Here is an 18,258-nt window from a genome sequence, read left to right as displayed (position 1 = left end):
AAAAAAAAAATCCTCTGCCAGAAATCCTCACCAAACACAATATAAGGCATAGAGAAATTGTCCTTTCATTTGGCCACCTTTAACACCATCATGCTTCTGATAGCAAAGGTATGTGACATTCCCATGAAAACTCACTTCCTCCAGGGACCTCTTGTGGATTATATGTCACTGAGTTCCTATATCACTAAGAGTTGAGAACTTACAAATAACATTAGCTCTTAAGTTTATTTTCAAACTCCAGGGATTTGTGTACACTCCATCACAATGATTACCTAAAGTAAAAAGCAGTCAGATAGTGGACACTAGGTCAAAACAATTTTGATGAATTTCCATGAACATGAGACATATCATTCAGTGGCTTTACTTAAAAAACCTTGCTTAAAAAAAAAAAATGGACTAACGCAATGTCTGTCTCTTGGGAGTCCATCCCTCCCTATAAACTGAGAAAACACACTTGGTACAAGTGAATAAAGAAAAAATTCTTGAAATAGCTCTGAAAGTCACAGAAAGAATAAGTGTAAAGAGGGCTCTAAGCTTAACTCCAGAGGTAAGTTGGTACAGTACTAGAATACCAACTCAGTTAAGAGTTCAAGGCTTCCCTGTTTGAGGCCTCTGTCTCAGTGACAGGCAAAACTCCTAACTTAGGCCTTCTCCATAGGGCACCAAGGAAATTCATAAATGGCTAAGTAAGTACCTGCTTAACACTGAAGCAAGTTAACATTGAAGGCTGAGTAATTTTTGACAAGTTGTAACATGCTATTGACGTAATATAGCCATCCTCACTCAACATAATATAGCAAACCGAAAAACATAATAAGGGTAATGGAGGGAAAAGGGAATTCCTTATATGCCCACTTTCCACAGAATATTCTCAGTGACACTTGGTGTCCTGTGCAATGACAAATGGTGCTACCTAAAAAGCAGTGCCATTCTAGAACTACCAATAAACTATTTCATAAAATTAAATTTAATATCTTGAGATTCCCACTAATGATATTCCTGACAAACATCAAAAGCTGGTTAGAAAGCTCTTTCCTTTCTCTCAGTGCTTTACTGAACGGAAGCATGGCAATATGCTTGGTGAAGTGTGTGTCTGTGTCTGTAAACACATGACCTTTCCTATATGCAGCAGGAATTTCCTGTCTGGTATATTTTAGAGCAAATCAAGACAATACTCTTCAGGACAGAGCCTGTGAGTCAGGCAGTATTATGGGGCTAAAATGCTTGAGTCTGCTTAAGTCATAGGAAAGCAAGTTTAAAGGCCTGGGGCTGTTCTACTCCAGACAGAAAAGAATGGGAAAGAAGATGAACTGTGTTGGCCATTAGAATGTTTTTCGACAAATGTTCTCATTTGTTTCCTCATTTGGAGTTTTTAGTCACTATAGGAGAACAAGACGAAACAAAAAATCAAAAATGGTACTATTTAAGACCTACTGTATAGCACAGGGAACTATATTCCATATCTTGTAATAACCTACAATGGAAAAGAATCTGAAAAAGAATATATATAACTATATATTTACATATAACTGAATCACTTTGCTGTACACCTGAAATACTGCAAATCAACTATACTTCTACTTAAAATTAAAGTATTAAAGTATTAAAAATTTAAAAATTAAAAATTAAAAAAAGTATTTTTTAATGGTACTATTCAGGTCCACGGAAGAATAAGTTGTTTTTTGAAAGTATTATTTGTGCTCTGATTGGAGAGGCTCTCGGAAGAAGAGACAATCCCGATAGATCATGACCTTCAGTACTCAACGCCATCAGGAACTTGACCTTCTCCAGTCTATATGGCTCACTGCTGTTATGCCTCCACGTGGAAACTAGATACATGAAGGACATTTATTTATTCACATTACCGAAGAGATTAACGCCAAAGTTCTCCTGAACGTCTGACAGGTCTTCAGCAGCTCCTTATCCTTTACAGGTAATTAACCTCTTGATGGGCTTAGAGCAGTCACAGCGCTACACACGGTGTAAGCCACAACACATTGATAATAAGTTATAAACCCAGGGAGAGGATAATTGCAAAACAGATTTCCAGGCTCGTTGGAAAATATATTTCCACTTACTGAAAAAAAAGTACACTCAACTTTTCAGGAATATCTGAATCACAGAATTGCAGCATTGGCAGGGACCTCAGAAAATCACTCTACTGCGACTTCTTACACTAATAACAAGAAAATGGAGGTACCAAGAGGGAGAGTGGCTTGCCCAGACATATTCTACTGGACACAAATTAGGTTAGTGCTGCCTAAAGTCAGACCTGATTACGCAGCGTGACAAACTCTTTCCCATCCAAGCGCCTTCATAAATCATGCCGGTGCCGTTTAGACAACCCATGCCTCCTGCCCTGAGGTCACCTGATTACATTTTAGGAAAGGACTAGGAGATAATGACTAAGCTCTGAAAATGGAGAATGAGACGAAGCAAAAGGGGGAGATGAGAAGAGAGACAATAAGAAAAGAGCCAAAAGACAACTTATTTCAGTGCTTGCAAATACCACTTGTGCCTTTCCTTGCATTTAAGTGCATGATGAAATAATGTGCTACAAGCTTCATGCAGTCTGTAGTGACGAGGACGATTTCTGGCCAGGATCTCATGGAATGTGTCACAGAAATATTCCTTTGGAACAAGGTCCCAAATCATGACTTGCTCCTTTCATCACAGTCATCACTAGGTCTCATGGCAAAGCTCCTGAGGGTAGGGACCTGGTCTGTCTTGTTCACTACTATACTCCCTGAACCTCGGGAATACGCAGCCCAGAGCAAGTACTCTGTAAAATTTACTGAAAGAATGAATAGAAACTCCTAAGAGGAAAGAAGAAGAAATGTGCATAGTTTGGAAATGCATATGCAGTATTATCATTTTCTCTAAGGAAAAATGAAAAAACACCTATTTGAAATGTAAACAAATCTGAAAAGATAGGATTTTTTTGGTATTTATAAAAAGTTAAAAATGTAAAGCACCTATGAAGCAGTTACCATCACTTCCATTTATTAAGTAGGTACCATTAGTTAAGCCAACACGGTTGCTGTGTTATAAAGAGTTTACAGCCCGAAGTGCAACACCAAGAAAACACGTTAATTAAAGGGTGGTAAATAAACATTCACTGAGAAGATACCCTGAACAAATAATTAAAAAACAAACAAACATGCAAATGTAGTTGAAATAGAGTAGAAATAGAAGCTCTAGGCACTGGGTGTTCAGACAGAATAAAGATGATCATTGTGTATTTTCTAATGAGCTCTATATATTTATATAATTGACCTGTTTGCAACCACTGAAATCAACATTTCTCTCTGCTTTTAAATTCGAACCTGTACTTTAGCAGCTCTATCACAGCCACAACTAAACTATCTGACAAATAATTTGGACAATTACTTTGGGTCCTCAGACAACTTGCTAGCTCTCTAATGAAATAAACTTATAAATTAAGTATAGGTAGGTATAATAATATTAACAAATGTAATTACAAGATTTGCCTATTTTTAAGAATTCGAGAAAGACAATTAGATCCAATTAATACACACACATTCACACAATGGGAAGTAAAAACAAATAGCTTATTCTTTAAAAAATTTTAATACGATTTTAGCCATTATGAATGCACAATAATAACAGTAACAAAAGCAGCACCACTTTAAAAAATAAAGGCTATTAAGTAAGCACTACAGTGGGTGCTTTACATATATCTCATCCCATTCTTTCAAAGACAGTGACTATTCTACATTTTTGCTTTAGAGATGAGGAAACGGAGACTCAGAGGCTAAATAACGTGGCAGATTTGGGTTCAAAACCTCAGTCATAATGATCCCAGAGCCAGCATAGGTCTTTATAGATAGGAAGATACCTCTAGATGCATTGCTCTTGATTTACTCAATGGCGGTGTATCTGTACACTGAGCAGTCGGGGGGGCATGATGCTGAGAGCTAGGCTTTGGACCCAAGCTCCTGGGTTCACATTTCAGCTCTGCCACGCACTAGCTGTACTCCCTGACCCCTCTGTGCCTCTGTGTCCTCATCTCTAAACATGGGAATCACAGCAGTACCAAAAGAACTGTTATCTACCAGCTCTTAGGGCTGTTGTGAGGATTAAATGAGGTAATTCACATGCAGCGCAGAGAACACGGTAAGGACTCAAGACTCAGTGCGTGCCAAGGTTTAGTATCGTTGGGAATGCTAAAAAGAACACTGAATTTGGAGTCAAGTGGTCTCAGCCACCTATATATATACACCATGTGACCTTTCCCAAGTCACTTAAACCTTCTGCGCTTCATCTGTCATAAAAAACAACTAATGGGGGCTTCCCTGGTGGTGCAGTGGTTGAGAATCTGCCTGCCAATGCAGGGGACACGGGTTCGAGCCCTGGTCTGGGAAGATCCCACATGCCGCGGAGCAACTGGGCCCGTGAGCCACAATTACTGAGCCTGCGCGTCTGGAGCCTGTGCTCCGCAGCAAGAGAGGCCGCGATAGTGAGAGGCCCGCGCGCCGCGATGAAGAGTGGCCCCCGCTTGCCGCAACTAGAGAAAGCCCTCGCACAGAAACGAAGACCCAACACAGCCATGAATGAATGAATGAATAAATGAATGAATGAATAAATAAATAAATAAAACAATTAATGAACGACAAGGTATGTGACAGTGCTTTAAAGGAAACGAGAAAGTGCTCTATACTACCACGTCCATGTGAATTATCAACTTTCAGCCTCTCAAAACCAAAGAGGTCATCTTTATTACATTCTTTCCTGCTCCATGTGAATTATTATTATCAACTTTCAGCCTCTCAAAACCAAAGAGGTCATCTTTATCACATTCTCTCCTGCCTGAGAATTTAACATTAAGCACTAGTTCCAAAGTCTTCACACTGGACTCCCTATAACAATAGAACAAATGTCCTGGTCATTCAGGACTCGATCAAACGGAACTCTATTAACTGTCTCCTTCTGCACACCCACCGTGAGAAGGTAATTGATGTTCACCATGACCCCAGAGCACTCCAAGACTCTGAAGTACCTTCAGGGAAAGATTAAATTATGTTCAGCCTACTTCATTATGAAATGTATTTAATTATATTCAAATTCTTTGAAAATTGATGAGCTAGGAAAAGCATAGAGAGTAAGTCACAGGTTCTCTGCTCACTGGAAGTCTCTGCTCACCATCCAACCCCCAATAACCCTTTATCAGAGTTTACTCTAAAATACACCCCACCCTGGCATAAGAAAAACCGGGAATCCAGCATGATAATTATACAAGTCAAAAGAACTTTGCCCTGCATAACCCTCAAGGACCACTAATGTGCAGAAATATTGAAGTCGAAATCTTGAAACAATGAAAAATTTATAAACTATGTAAGATTCCCACGTTTCGAATATAATTTTGGCTTTGTTAATAAGGAATTTAAACATCTGAACAAGGAATAACATAAAAATATACCACTAAATATCTCATTATTCTCAGTACTTAGAAGTGTAAAAACAGATGAGTCATAATGAATATTACGCTCCTCAGAGTAGGAAAATAACATTTTGTTTGTTCATTTTGTCCCGTTTTACGGAAATTATGTGTATGCTAACAAGGAACATAACGTACAAAACAGAAAGTTATACTGTATCGGGGTATGGCTATTTGCCTTTGTTAAAGTAACTTCAATGCTGTTATCTTTTCCAATTAAAAATTGGGACACAAATGTATCTTAAATACTGTATTTCAGTGTTAGGAGAAAAAGGAATAGTCATCCATTAAAACCCTCTGTTCAACAGATGGCTCCCTTCTGGAGGATTCTGGAGAATTACGGAGGTCCTCCCATCTCTGCTTGAACATCTCCACTGATGGAGGTCTCATTACCTCTTCAATCAGCTTGTTCTACTTTCAGGCAGTCCTGACGTTAGAACGTTATTCCCCAAGTGGAGTCCAACTCTCCTTACCTTTAACTTCCTTCCTGTTCTTAGTTGGGCCCTCTGGACCCACTTCAGTAAGTGAGTTCACTTCCCCTCATGCCCTCTGCTAGTTTCACTCATTTTATCAGTTAAATAATGACCTGCTTCTATTCACCCTTTTCACTGTTGTCCTACAAACCATGATGGCCACTCTTTATAACCATGTACCGCCAGCTGAAGGGGCCCCTAGGCACCACGGCTCCATGGAGACTGTGACGGCCCTGGTCCTAGGGCCATCATGGGACTCTGTGGACTCACCTGGGACCCAGCTATCACATACACCGTTTCTACGAGAGATATATTCTGAGTTCCAAAAGTCAGACTTATAATCTTTCTGAAAAGGATCCATTTATAAACTACTGTTTTTACTTATGGGGAAAATACGCCTAAGAAAAACCCCACAAGGTATAAATTATCACTGTGTCTTCTTACCTATCTCATGAGCCGAGTAAGTATTTTGGTGTGTACATAAAGATCCACAGCTGCTCCTCCCGCAGCTAAAAGGAGCTGACTAGAAGCAGAAGTGGCAGTGCTGGCAAACTCATACTATTCAGATCACCACCTCTCCTCTGCTTCCTGGGATCACAGGGGCTGGAGAGAAATGCCGTGGGTTTCTCTAAGTCACCAGTTTCTCAGGTGTTTACCTACGTACCCCATGCCCAGCCAGGCATGTGGGACAAATCCAGAGCTCTGGGCCCCGCTGGCACTGAGATTGCTTCTGAAGCTCCTGGTCTATACCTAACAGGCCTCCCTGTATACCTTGCAGTACACGGTGAAGTCCTATAAGATGTCTTAATAATAGCTTTGTCTTGAATCGTAAATGGCTTAAGCAAGAGAAGTGACTGTATTTATTTTCATTATTTTATCCAATGCCCATTTGGGCTGTAACTAATTTTTTTAAATGTCATGCACACTAACAGCCTGTGCCACCCAGAACATGGCCAGGACTGCCTTGGGCCAAACTGAATAGCTGCAAAGAGTCAGGGGTTAGGATTAGGGTATACAATCCAGCCCAGTAATTTTATAAGCTTTCTTATCTGGTTTCCCTTAAGTTTACAACAGATCAGATATAGGCAAATGAAAGGAACTTTAAGACATGACAACCAAGAAAAGTGGATAAGACAGAGGCCACGGCATCAAGAAGAATTATGAGCTTCCAGGGCCTCATGCATGACTCTACTTTATCAGTGTAATAACTTCAGAGAAATGACAATAAATCTCTAAGAAAAAAAGTTAAATACTGTTCATTCTACTGTACTCTATTTAGGAAACTTCTGCATTTCACCTTGATTTCTGCCTGAAAATGTTGAGGTTTTTTTTTTTTTTTTCCTTCTAACAAAGTCAGCACTTGATGTATTTAAATATTCTGAGTCAATAGTCTATCTGAAAGCAGTTAATTCCAGGAGTACACAAAATTAAATATTTAAATCTTTACTAGAGAAATATGAAGTAAGAACAAAAGTGAATAATCATTAAGAAACTCTAAAGAAGTAATGGGCTTGCCTTCTCTTGTGGAGAGGAACATCTGAAGGAAAGAAATAAATTTACTTTCGGACCTATATTGGTCAGAGGTCCAGCTGTCATAAAGCCCCTAGGTTTAGGCGGACCCAGAGAGTTTTGAAACATCTCTCACAGGAATAATGGAGAAAGGGTTTTCTCCCCTTCTCATTTTCAAGAAAAAGGTAGTTTTGACTCTAAAAGCTAAAGAGAGGAAAAAACTAGGGACACTTTTAGTGCAGTACTTTCTCAGCTCATCTCTCTCTTAAACATCCTTGTTATGTGGGTATGATACTTCCATCAGTAAGAGTTTTAGGAAAATTCTGGCAAGGCTTCTTTAATCCTCTAGGACGCTGCCCTGCACTTAAATAGTGCCAACACCACCATTTTAAAGTGGAAACACCCCAGCAGGGTGAGAATGGGAAGCCATTACACCTGCCGATGCATTTTAAGTGGATTTCAATTGCAGCACATACATTAGATAATTTTACTTTAGATTATAAATCAGGAGACTTCCTTATTAGCATATTATTAGCGTATGGTCCAAGCGTCCGTATCCACGGGTTCCATATCCACGGATTCAAGCAATAGCAGGTTGATAGGATTTGAGCACCCTCAGATTTTGGTACTCTTGAGGGGTCCTGGAACCAATCCCGCAAGGGAAGACTGTATTATTAAGTATTAAGCACAGAGTAATTCTAAGAGCAAGTAAATCCGTTATTACCAAATTGTTACAATCTCCACTTCCTTAAATATCTGTTTACTTTTTCACCCTTGGACTCCTTGAAGATCCTTCTCAGGCCTTCTATTCCCTTCAAATCCCAGTTATTGAGATGCTATTTAGAATACAGCTGTTTATTCATCTCTTTCACAACACTTCTTCCATTCTGTTTCTGTACTAAAAGCACTTTAGAGCTTTTATTAGCTGCTTCTTTGCACTTAAATTTGGGGGGGGGGGCGGTGATCTCTGGAAAGCTAAGCCTAATTTTTTTCCCTTTTTAAAATTCTTTATTTTTTAAAATTTTTATTGGGGTATAGTTGATTTACAATGTTGTGTTAGTTTCAGGTATACAGCAAGGTGAATCTGGTATACATATATCCACTCTTTTTTCGAGTCTATTCCCATATAGGCCATTACAGAGTATTGAGTAGAGTTCCCTGTGCTATACAGTAGGTCCTTATTAGTTTAAAATTCTTTTTTTCTATAATTTTTTTCCCTGTAGTTGCCCACCACTCCCCAAATCCCTCATAAAAGAGACAAAACTGTCACTGGGCTTAATCCTCTTTTTTTTTTTTTTTTTTCTGGTTGTTATCAAGAGGATAATTTACTGGTTTTTTATTTTTTTTAAGAGCCAAAATAGAGCCTAATTATCATCTAATGAAGCATCTTCTTTTTACAGTTGATGAACCAAGGCAGAGAGATATTAAGTGAAAATAGTGGGGAAAAAAACCCTGTATTTACAGATCTCCACCACTGATAGTACAGATAACTGTGTAGGTGTTCACAGATGCCAGCAGATTTCATCCTCACAAGGCACAAATGAGTCAGGAATTATTATACCCATTTTACAGGTGAAGAAAACTGAGGTTCCAAAATATTCCATAATTCACTATAGGTTTTTCAGTTAGTAAAGGAATGAGCCTAGGATTGATTTGTTTTCTTCTGTACCTCACTTTTTGTTGGGACCTTGGCCACATGATCTGTAGGCTAGTGGTCCTGTGACACCAGATTGTTTAGTCAGCTTCAAATGTTTTTAATTTACTCACGTGGTGCTGCCCTCTCTAGAGAAACGACCAACCTGTGCCTCCCCGAAGGGACCAAACATTGCTTCCTTCTGAATTTTTAACCCACTTCTAACAAAGCTAAGCATGGATTAAACAACATAAACTAAGTCTCCTCACAACACCTAAGTACAAATAAATAATAATCAAGTCCTGATAGCCAATGGGTACCGTTCTCACCAAACAGCCCCACCCACTAGGAAGCAACCCACCAGGCCCTGGGAAGCTTTGCCCAAGGAAGAGAATGAGGTCCCTTCCTGAGTTTGGAGGGCCACCCTGCACGCACATCTCACCCACAATGCTTCTCGATTGCTAGGAGCACCAGGAGAGTGGACTTGCCCATCCCAATCATCCATTCCAAAGGCACAGCAAGAGATGATGCCACAGAGGTAACGAGGGGGGAAAAAAAGTATAACCTTTTGGAGTACAACCTTTAAAAATTCACTATGTTGTACACCTGAAAATTATACAATATTGTACATCCACTATACCTCAATTTAAAAAATTTTAAAGAATGATGAAAGAGAAAAAAACCAACCAGCAAACAAAAAAGTGGCAACCAGTTCCACCTCTCAGTGATTAACTTTTCACCCGCACTGCAAATTGACTATGTTCATTATTTCTTTAAGCAGCGCCTAGAACCTGCAAGTTTCAACACGTCACTCTATCCTTAGTGAGTCCCACTGAAGAAGGACTTCACGGATAAATTACTGTGCTAACATGTGGGAGGCTAGAACAAAAATGTGTTTGAGCTGCCTACAGGACCACCACTCACTCCCCCTCCCATTCTCACTCCCAGTACCTAGGAGGTGATGCTTCAGTGTTCCAGTCTATACTGGGCTTTTCTTAAACAAATAAACCTTTTTCTAGAGAGGATTAAAACACCTAGTAGCTGTGGCACACCTGCAATCATTAAAACCTGTTCAACATATGTATATACATACATATATATATATATATATATATACATGTAAGTACATATATTTCAATTAAGTTAAAATAATAAATATTCAAGGCCAACCCATTTTAAAACTAATCTCAATAAAAAAAAAAAAAAATCCTAACTGAAGCTAAAAAACTGTGCCCAATGAAGAAAAAACACTCATCTAGGTGTCTCTGGAGAGCTGTTTTTTTCAGTCCCAGTTTAAATACACACAAGCTGTGTGTTATAGGGTTGGTCATTTAACCTCACTACGCCTCAGATTTCTCATCTGTGAAATCAGAACATGAGGTTAGGATAAGGCCCTTTCAGCCCTAAAATTCTGATTCTATGACTGTCCTTCCAATTCAGTAAAATAAAATACAGTGTTTAACATGGCCTGCCTTTTCAATGAAGCTAAAGGTTTTTAAAAGGCAGAGAAGCTCAGATAGGTCAAGAAAACACAACCAGATAAGAATTTTTAAAAATTTAACCCATGCAACACCAAGTCTGTCCAGAAATTAATATCTGATCTTGACTTCCAGAAAAAGCCCCATTTTCGTTCTCTTCTGTGCAATGTTCAGTTCACCACTGGACAAGAAATGTTACGAGCCTGCTGAAGTTCATCTGTGTTTGCTGATCTGTTGTGTCCCAGGGTTCAGTAGCTCCCCGGCAGAAAGAAACTTCTCTATTACTCCTAAACTGCATTGAAAAGACCAACAAAAACAGCGCAGAAATAAGCAAGCAAAATCTTGCTGTCAACCGTCTGAAACTGTTACAAATTACGGGCTAATCTCAGAAGCTGTGACCTCACCACCCAGCCTTTGACAAATTGAGTAACTATTTCCCTGTCAGAGATTATGAAATGAATAAAAATAAAAGGGGAGTGGAACACAGTAGGTTAGGAGTAGGTGAGGATAGGAAAGCAGAAGAAAAACGAACACATCTAAGTGAATTCAGAGGCAGATTCCAAGTGGCTTTCAGGGAGGGCTGAAGTCAGAAACGGGAGATGTTGTTGCACTGTTTATTCATGGTTTTTACCTTTGGCTCCTTAGAGTGAAGTCTGAAGACTGTTTGTGGGTCATAGTAAAAGAGAGCTCTAAAACACAATGTGACTTCCCGGGAGAGCTAAGCCAGACCACACTGCGTGAGCCAGCCAAACAGATACTGAAAGGTGATAAGCAGAAAAAGAGACACTTGTTTTTATTAACAGAAGCCCTCACCAACTTCCTTAGACTTCCCCAAGTGAAATGTCAGACTTGCCTGATTTTGAATAAGAATCCAGGGTGCCCCTTAGCAGAAACACATTCAGACTTTAGGACTTGACCACCTAGATTTTGCTCATCAGCGTTAAAAAACATACACGTGTACACTTCCGAGGAAGAGGAAGCAACACGGTATGGAGTTGAAAAAAAGTAAAAATTCTTCGTCTGCTCAGGATGAAACACACTGCTTAAAATACACTGAATGACACCTAAAATGATCTGCTGAATGAAAAGAAAAGCTATTCTGAGTCAAGGAAAAATAAGCTATTATTAAGCGATGCAGACTTACTCTGTGATTCTCTTTTCTCCAATAACATGTTCATGAAACACATGTGGCAGGCAGGTCGTGCATTTCGGCTTCCCTAACTATACACATGCTGGGGTCTCCCCTGACTTTCCCTATGGCTGCTCCCTCCTGCTGGTCCAGCTGGGAATTTGCACAGGCTCTTTGGAGGTGCCCAACCCTTTAAGAGGAAGTGCTGGCAAGGCTCTGGGAATGGACTTCTGTGTATCTGGGGTACAGACGAGAAAACACTCCCCGTTCTGCCTCTGTGGTCACTATGTTTCTGATGGGTACACGTCTCACCGTGTTCTGGACTCCTTCCCCACGTCCATTCCTGGCTGAGGATGTGATCAAAGAAGGGCAGGAGAGGAGAGCCAAGTTTAAGCTTGCCAGGAGATCAGATTGTCTGGTTTGCCAAGCAGAAGTCCAGAGATAATGGCTGAATCCTGGCCATTTACAGAGCAGCACAAAACTAGTCCTGTTCCTTTTACTGCCGCGGTTGCCATGGCCGACCCAAACAATATACCCCAGCTTCTCTCCTCCAGCTCCCTAACCACCTCCCACAGACCTCCAACGTGGGCAGGAGGAGGCCCAAACTACTCCCCGATAGGAATTTAGAAGTTGGAGAGGATTGAAAGGGATCATACAGGCAGGCCAGCCCTGAGGGGGTAAAGTGGTCAGCAGACACTCTTGTTTTTAGCTGCAAGGCTCTGCTTCCCGAGTTTTCACCCAATTCAAAGTGGAAAACAGATCTTAATAAGGAAAAGAAACCGGCTAAAAAAAAAATCTCAGCTTGGGAAAATGACTATCACCTTTAAACTTTGATTTTACTGCAATCAGCAAAACAAAATGGGGAAAAAACAAAAAAGGAGGTAACATCCTGGATACAGCGATTTCTGAACAGAGGCAAGAAGGGAGTGGATGTCAGTGTCTCGGTCATGGGTGATAAGCCCTGGGAATGGCATGAATGTTGTGATTTTCTTGTTTAAAACAAATTCCTGTTTGAAGACGCCATTTAAAAAAATCCAGACACAGAAACCACACAAAGAAAGGAGAGAGAGAGACAGAAAGATTACCCTAAAAATAAACCACAAATGAATTTTTTATAATAATTTTGAAACTAAAGACAAACCAGGCCAAGGCAGGGGATTCAGGGGACAGAGCACCTGGACACCAGACCCAGCTCGGCCACTGCCCAGCTATGCATGCCATTGTCCTCTGTAGCCACTCGTTTCCTAACTAAAAAAAATGGGGGGAATTGAGTGAACCATCTTTAAATTTCCTAACAACTCTAAAATTCTCTTTATACCCTCTATGAACAAAATTGCAACTAAGCTTGAACAAAACCATATGAATGAGAAAAAAAGAGGCGGAGATGAACATCTTAATTCTAACAGTGGTTATGCTGTACCGTGGGGTTAAGGGTGATGCTTCCCTACTTCTCAATCTGCTTCATTTGGGAAACTTTAGCCTAAAATAAAAATTACAACGATAGGATAGGGGTGACATACAACATTGTGCATGCACTTAATGTCACTGAATTTTGCACATTAAAAATGGTTAACATGGCAAGTTTTATGCTATGTATGTTTTGCCTCAATAAAAAAATTTAAATCTATATAAAAAAGGGGAAAAAATACAATGGAGCCTACACTGCATGAATGTTTTGGAGGTGGGCACTGAGTTAAAAATAAAAAAACACGGAGTTGAATTTTCATTTCCTATCTCCTTTAATTTGGTATCCAGGGTCTGCTAAGCCCAGTTTCCACTTCTACCCACGTCTGAGAGAAATGGCTTATTTGCCGTTTTACAGAGCAGTTGCTTAGCCATCTCTGCCTCTCTCTCCCCTTCCCCACCCAAACTGGCTGTCATTCTACAGAATCAGTCAAGTGCTACAAATCACTACTTCAAGCTTCTGCAAGGCACTCCATCGAAGAATCTGTACAGATCAAAATCTCAAGTGCTTACTTGCCTAGGGACTGCCATAATTTGAGGTGTTGCTTCTTTTTAAAGAATAAAAAACAGATGCTCTGAGCTGATGAAAGTAAATGTCCTTTCAACACATCCCTTCTCTAACACTTGAAACTCTTACCAACAAGAAGTGCTTCCCACACTCAGGGCGGTAGTTTCTGCACTTTTTTACTTTTTCTTTGAAGTGGCGGTGCAATGTGATTCTCTACCTGGGGTCAAACGATGCCTTACAGGGAGACTTTGGAGGGCACCCCAAAGCAGGCGAGCAGGCAAAGAGAGCTGCTTGAATCCAAGGGTGACACCCGAGGACACCGTCTCCCTGCATCAGAGCTAGAGTAATCCAGTTCTTCTTGACAAGCTTTACAAAAGTCTCAAAGTTACATACACAGGCTTAGTCATTTCCAAACTTCTGCACAAATATACACCTAAAAACATTTCTGCCTTGCTCTGTAAGCACTCCAGTGTGAACTAAGAAAAGGGGGCAGGGGGAGCAGGCAGTGCCAAAGAGACCAGTGAATTAAGAGACCTAATCCCAGCCCTACTCGTACTTTGGAAGCCTCGCAACCTCCCCAGGCTTCTTCTTCTCTTGTCTGTCAAATGCACAGATTAGACCAAATCATCCTCAAATCCCTACAAGCTGGAGCACTCATGAATATCATGACCACTGCCCACAGCAATTTACATAACAAGCCAAAATCGAGGTAGTGAGCTCACTCCAGGACTAGAAAGGTAAAGGGACAGAAGGGTGAGTAATGAAATCAATGGTACTGGATCCCAGATCTACCTAAAACAACTAAGAAACCTTCCGTTTTGCCCAGCCCCATACTAAGTTACGGGAGATATGTAAAGAAGTCTGGTTCTTAGTGAAGCAACTGTAATAGACAGACTGAAATTGAATCATGGAACCGAACAAAATCAAGTATGTTAAACACCTAGTTCACATCTTTCATTTAGTAACCAAGTAAGCTGCAGAGGCCCCTCTGGAGGTCTAGACCTGTTTATACAACTATGTGCCGGACATGTTTACCTGGAGGCCCTGCTGAGCTCTGCTGGGTCCCCCACCGGAGAGAGTGGTAATCCATCCAGTTATCCCAACCAGAAACTCCGCCCTCTCACTCACCTCCAACGTCTCATGAGTCACCAAATCCTCTGGATGCCGCCGCCTCTCCAATCTGCCCACTCTTTCCATCGTCACTACAAGCTCCCTGAGAACCAGGGACCTGTCTGCCCAGGTCCAGGCGGGATCCCCAGCACACAGGCCAGGGATGACCATGGAGCAGGTGCTTCATGGTTGTTGAGTAAACATTCCTCTGTCACCTGAGTTTCTATAACTATTTCTCCTCTGGGCTCCCTGCTCACCACCTGGTCCCTTATCACACCAAATGCCCAGCACGAGAAGAATGGGATTTCTAAAACACACACCTGATTTTTCACATCCCTGTTTCAAGTCTTTCGGTGGGTCTGCATTCCATTCCAGATAAAACCCAAAACTCTTGGGTTTGGCACACCAGGTCCCCTCCTGCTCTAGACCTTGAACCTCTCCAATGCTGTCAGGCCAGCCTCGCTTCAGCTGCTCCTTCAGCCCACCTGTATACCATTCTGCACTTTTTTGTCCCTTTTTGTACATGCTGTCTAGGTTACTTGTCTAAACTACTTCGCGTTCTGAAAAGCTTAGTTTGATGGACATGTGTCCCGAAAGCCTTCTCGGACTCCCTCTTTCCCCCCCTGAATCTGATTTAGATGCCCCTTCTCTGTGGTTCTGTAACATACATGCATGACAATGCTTAACATAGAAAAATCGTTGACTTTGTTGCCTGCTCTCAGCACCAGAGGCCAAAGCCCATATCTTATCTGATGCTTTAACCTCAGGACCTAGAGCAGAATTTGACATATAATAAGGATTCAAGAAATATTTGTTGAATTAATGAAGAATGGAGGGGAGGGAGGGAGAGAGAGGAAAGGGCTCAAAAGAAAGAGAAGCCCCTGAAAGGATTAAGTGCTTTTCAAAAGGTTAAGTAAAGAGTTAGTGTCAGAACTGGGTTAAGAACGCAGTCCCCCTGATTTTCTCTGATGGATCTTCCATCCTCCAAATCCATGCTATCAATGTTTTTTTTTTCAAGGATCTCTACTCTTTCTGACCCTATCACCTCCTCCTGGAAGATCCCCTATAGTTTTTTGTTTTTTTTTTAAATGATGTTGATGTTAGTATGTATGTATGTATGTATGTATTTGTTTGTTTATTTATTTATGGCTGTGTTGGGTCTTCGTTTCTGTGCGAGGGCTTTCTCTAGTTGCGGCAAGCAGGGGCCACTCTTCATCGCGGTGCGCGGGCCTCTCACTATCGCGGCCTCTCTTGGTGCGGAGCACAGGCTCCAGACGCGCAGGCTCAGTAGTTGTGGCTCACGGGCTTTGTCGCTCCGCGGCATGCGGGATCTTCCCAGACCAGGGCTCGAACCCCTGTCCCCTGCATTGGCAGGCAGATTCTCAACCACTGCGCCACCAGGGAAGCCCAATCCCCTATAGTTTTACTGACTACTCTCAAATCCCTCTCTCGTATCAGCTCTAGGCTTATATATTCAATTATCTGCTACCCAGATGTCCCATTGGTGACCCAAATTTAAAATAACAAGAAATAACATAATTACATTTCCCCCTGCAGGAAAAAAAAAAAAAAAAAAAAGAGCAAAAACCCAAAACAAAAAAGCAAAACACTTGTTCCTTCTAGGTCACCTGAGCCTCCCTATGCCCATTCATACAGTCAGTCATCTTAGACAGAAATGTGGAAGTTAGCATTTTTTAAATTCTTCAATTTTTTTCTAAATTATCACTTCTATACCAGGATATATGCCTTGTCTTTTAGGTTTTGCCTCATTTAACCCTGCCAACAAAACCCTGATAAAAAAATCATGCAACTAGAATTCAAGAAGGTGATAGGGTAAAAAAAAAATAAAGGAATTTAATATATCTGCCATTCACGCTTAGCACCATCACCTTCTCTTTCTCTCATATGTGTCAAGACCTACTGACTGTTCCACAATCCTCCCACTCTGACGGCCACTGTCTTCACTTGCAACCTCTGAAACTCTCCGGGACTAGTGCAGTAGACCCCAGGGGGTATCTCTGTCTCCAGTGTCACCCCCTTCTATTCAATCCTCCACTTTGCCAGAACAATGAACTTTCTGAAAGTGGCAGTTACTTCCGGTTCCAAACAAGATGGGGAAGTTGCACGGGCTGGAGGTTGAATCATCTCAGAGTTATGCCCGTTAACTAACCTAAGTATTTAGGGAAACTCTTGGAGGAAAGAAGGTAGTTAAGTCTCAGGAGGGGGAAAATAGCAGACTGAGACAGGAAAGATCTAATGGTTATGAAGTAGGGAGTGATCTGGGGAACAGGGAAGTTATTGATAAGTCTTAGAGAAAATTAAGTTTACGTTAAGATAGAGCTAGACACTATAAGAATAAAATAAAATGTATTCTTCTAAAACCAGCAAAAGAAAATTCAATCTATCCAAAGGAAGGAAAGCAGTTTTTTAAAAAAGAAGCAAAAAGAAATGGCATTAGAAAACATTAAGCAGGACTAAAAAGTCTTAATAAAAATACTTAAAATAAGTAAAATTGGGTGTAAAGTCACTAACTAAATAGCAGAGACTAGTATTGCATTTAAACTATACACAATATGTAGGGGAAAAAAAACAGCAACCCATTTAAAAGTGAAAGTATAAAACAAAATTAAAATAAGGGATTATAAAAAAGAAAATAAAAACAAAATCTAGGATAGTACTTTTAATATCAGACAAATGGAATATAAGGTAAAAGCATTACAAATGACCATGAGGGATATTATATACCAGCAAAAGGAAAAATCAATAAAGATTTTATGATCATGAAAATATATGCATGTAACAAAATGGCCTCAAAATTTTAAGGCAACAACTATGGCAAAAAACAGGTAAGTCAAAAATGTATTTAGCAATCAAGAAAAAAAAAGAAAGCTTAAAAATCCCCCATATTTCTGGGAATTAAAATACTTAACTATTAAACAACCTGGGGAGGAAATAAAATAGAAATAACCAAATACTGAGTTAAGTAACAATAAAAGTATTATATATCAAAATCTGTGTGGTGCAGCTGAAACATGAGGATTCACTCCAAATCCTTGGCTGCAGTCTGAATAGGCTACAGCTGTTATGGCCATACCCATATCACAGACTTGTAGACAAAGAGAATTACCAGAGTTAAAGAACAATTTCATAAAAATTAAAGGGTATTCATTACGAAGATATAATTCATTAGGAAGATATAATCCTAGAAATGTATGCACCTGTGCACCTAGGAAAAGAAAAGAATAAAAATTTCAAATCAATGATCTATAAAAAGGAGAGCAAATTATACCCAAAGGAAGAACTAAGAAAGAATAAACATAAGAGCAGAAATCAGTGAAACAGAAAATCAGCAACAGTTTGTTCTTTAACTCGTAGCAAGACTAATCACAAAAATAAGAAGAGAAAACAAAATAATAATATTAATAATGGAAAAGGGGATATTGCTACAGATCCTACAGATAATAAACAGATAATAAATATTACAAACAACTATATG

General features: G+C 40.2%; 1 protein-coding gene across 7 annotated transcripts in view; it reads right to left on the bottom strand.

Moving 5' to 3' along the window:
- ATXN1 (ataxin 1) overlaps positions 1-18,258 on the bottom strand; it is a 399,864-nt gene that overhangs the window by 329,785 nt on the left and 51,821 nt on the right. The window contains exon 1 of one of the 7 annotated variants that reach the window (XM_057554760.1): positions 11,696-11,839. The exons of the other annotated variants lie outside the window; for them this stretch is intronic. The gene's annotated coding sequence lies outside the window, so the exon portion shown is untranslated. Of the gene's footprint in view, positions 1-11,695; positions 11,840-18,258 lie in introns of those variants that run through there. 7 annotated transcript variants of the gene reach the window in all.

This window comes from Balaenoptera acutorostrata, chromosome 10 (assembly GCF_949987535.1).
Source record: "Balaenoptera acutorostrata chromosome 10, mBalAcu1.1, whole genome shotgun sequence".
Lineage (NCBI taxonomy): Eukaryota > Metazoa > Chordata > Mammalia > Artiodactyla > Balaenopteridae > Balaenoptera > Balaenoptera acutorostrata.
This window is presented reverse-complemented; position numbering and strand designations above follow the sequence as displayed.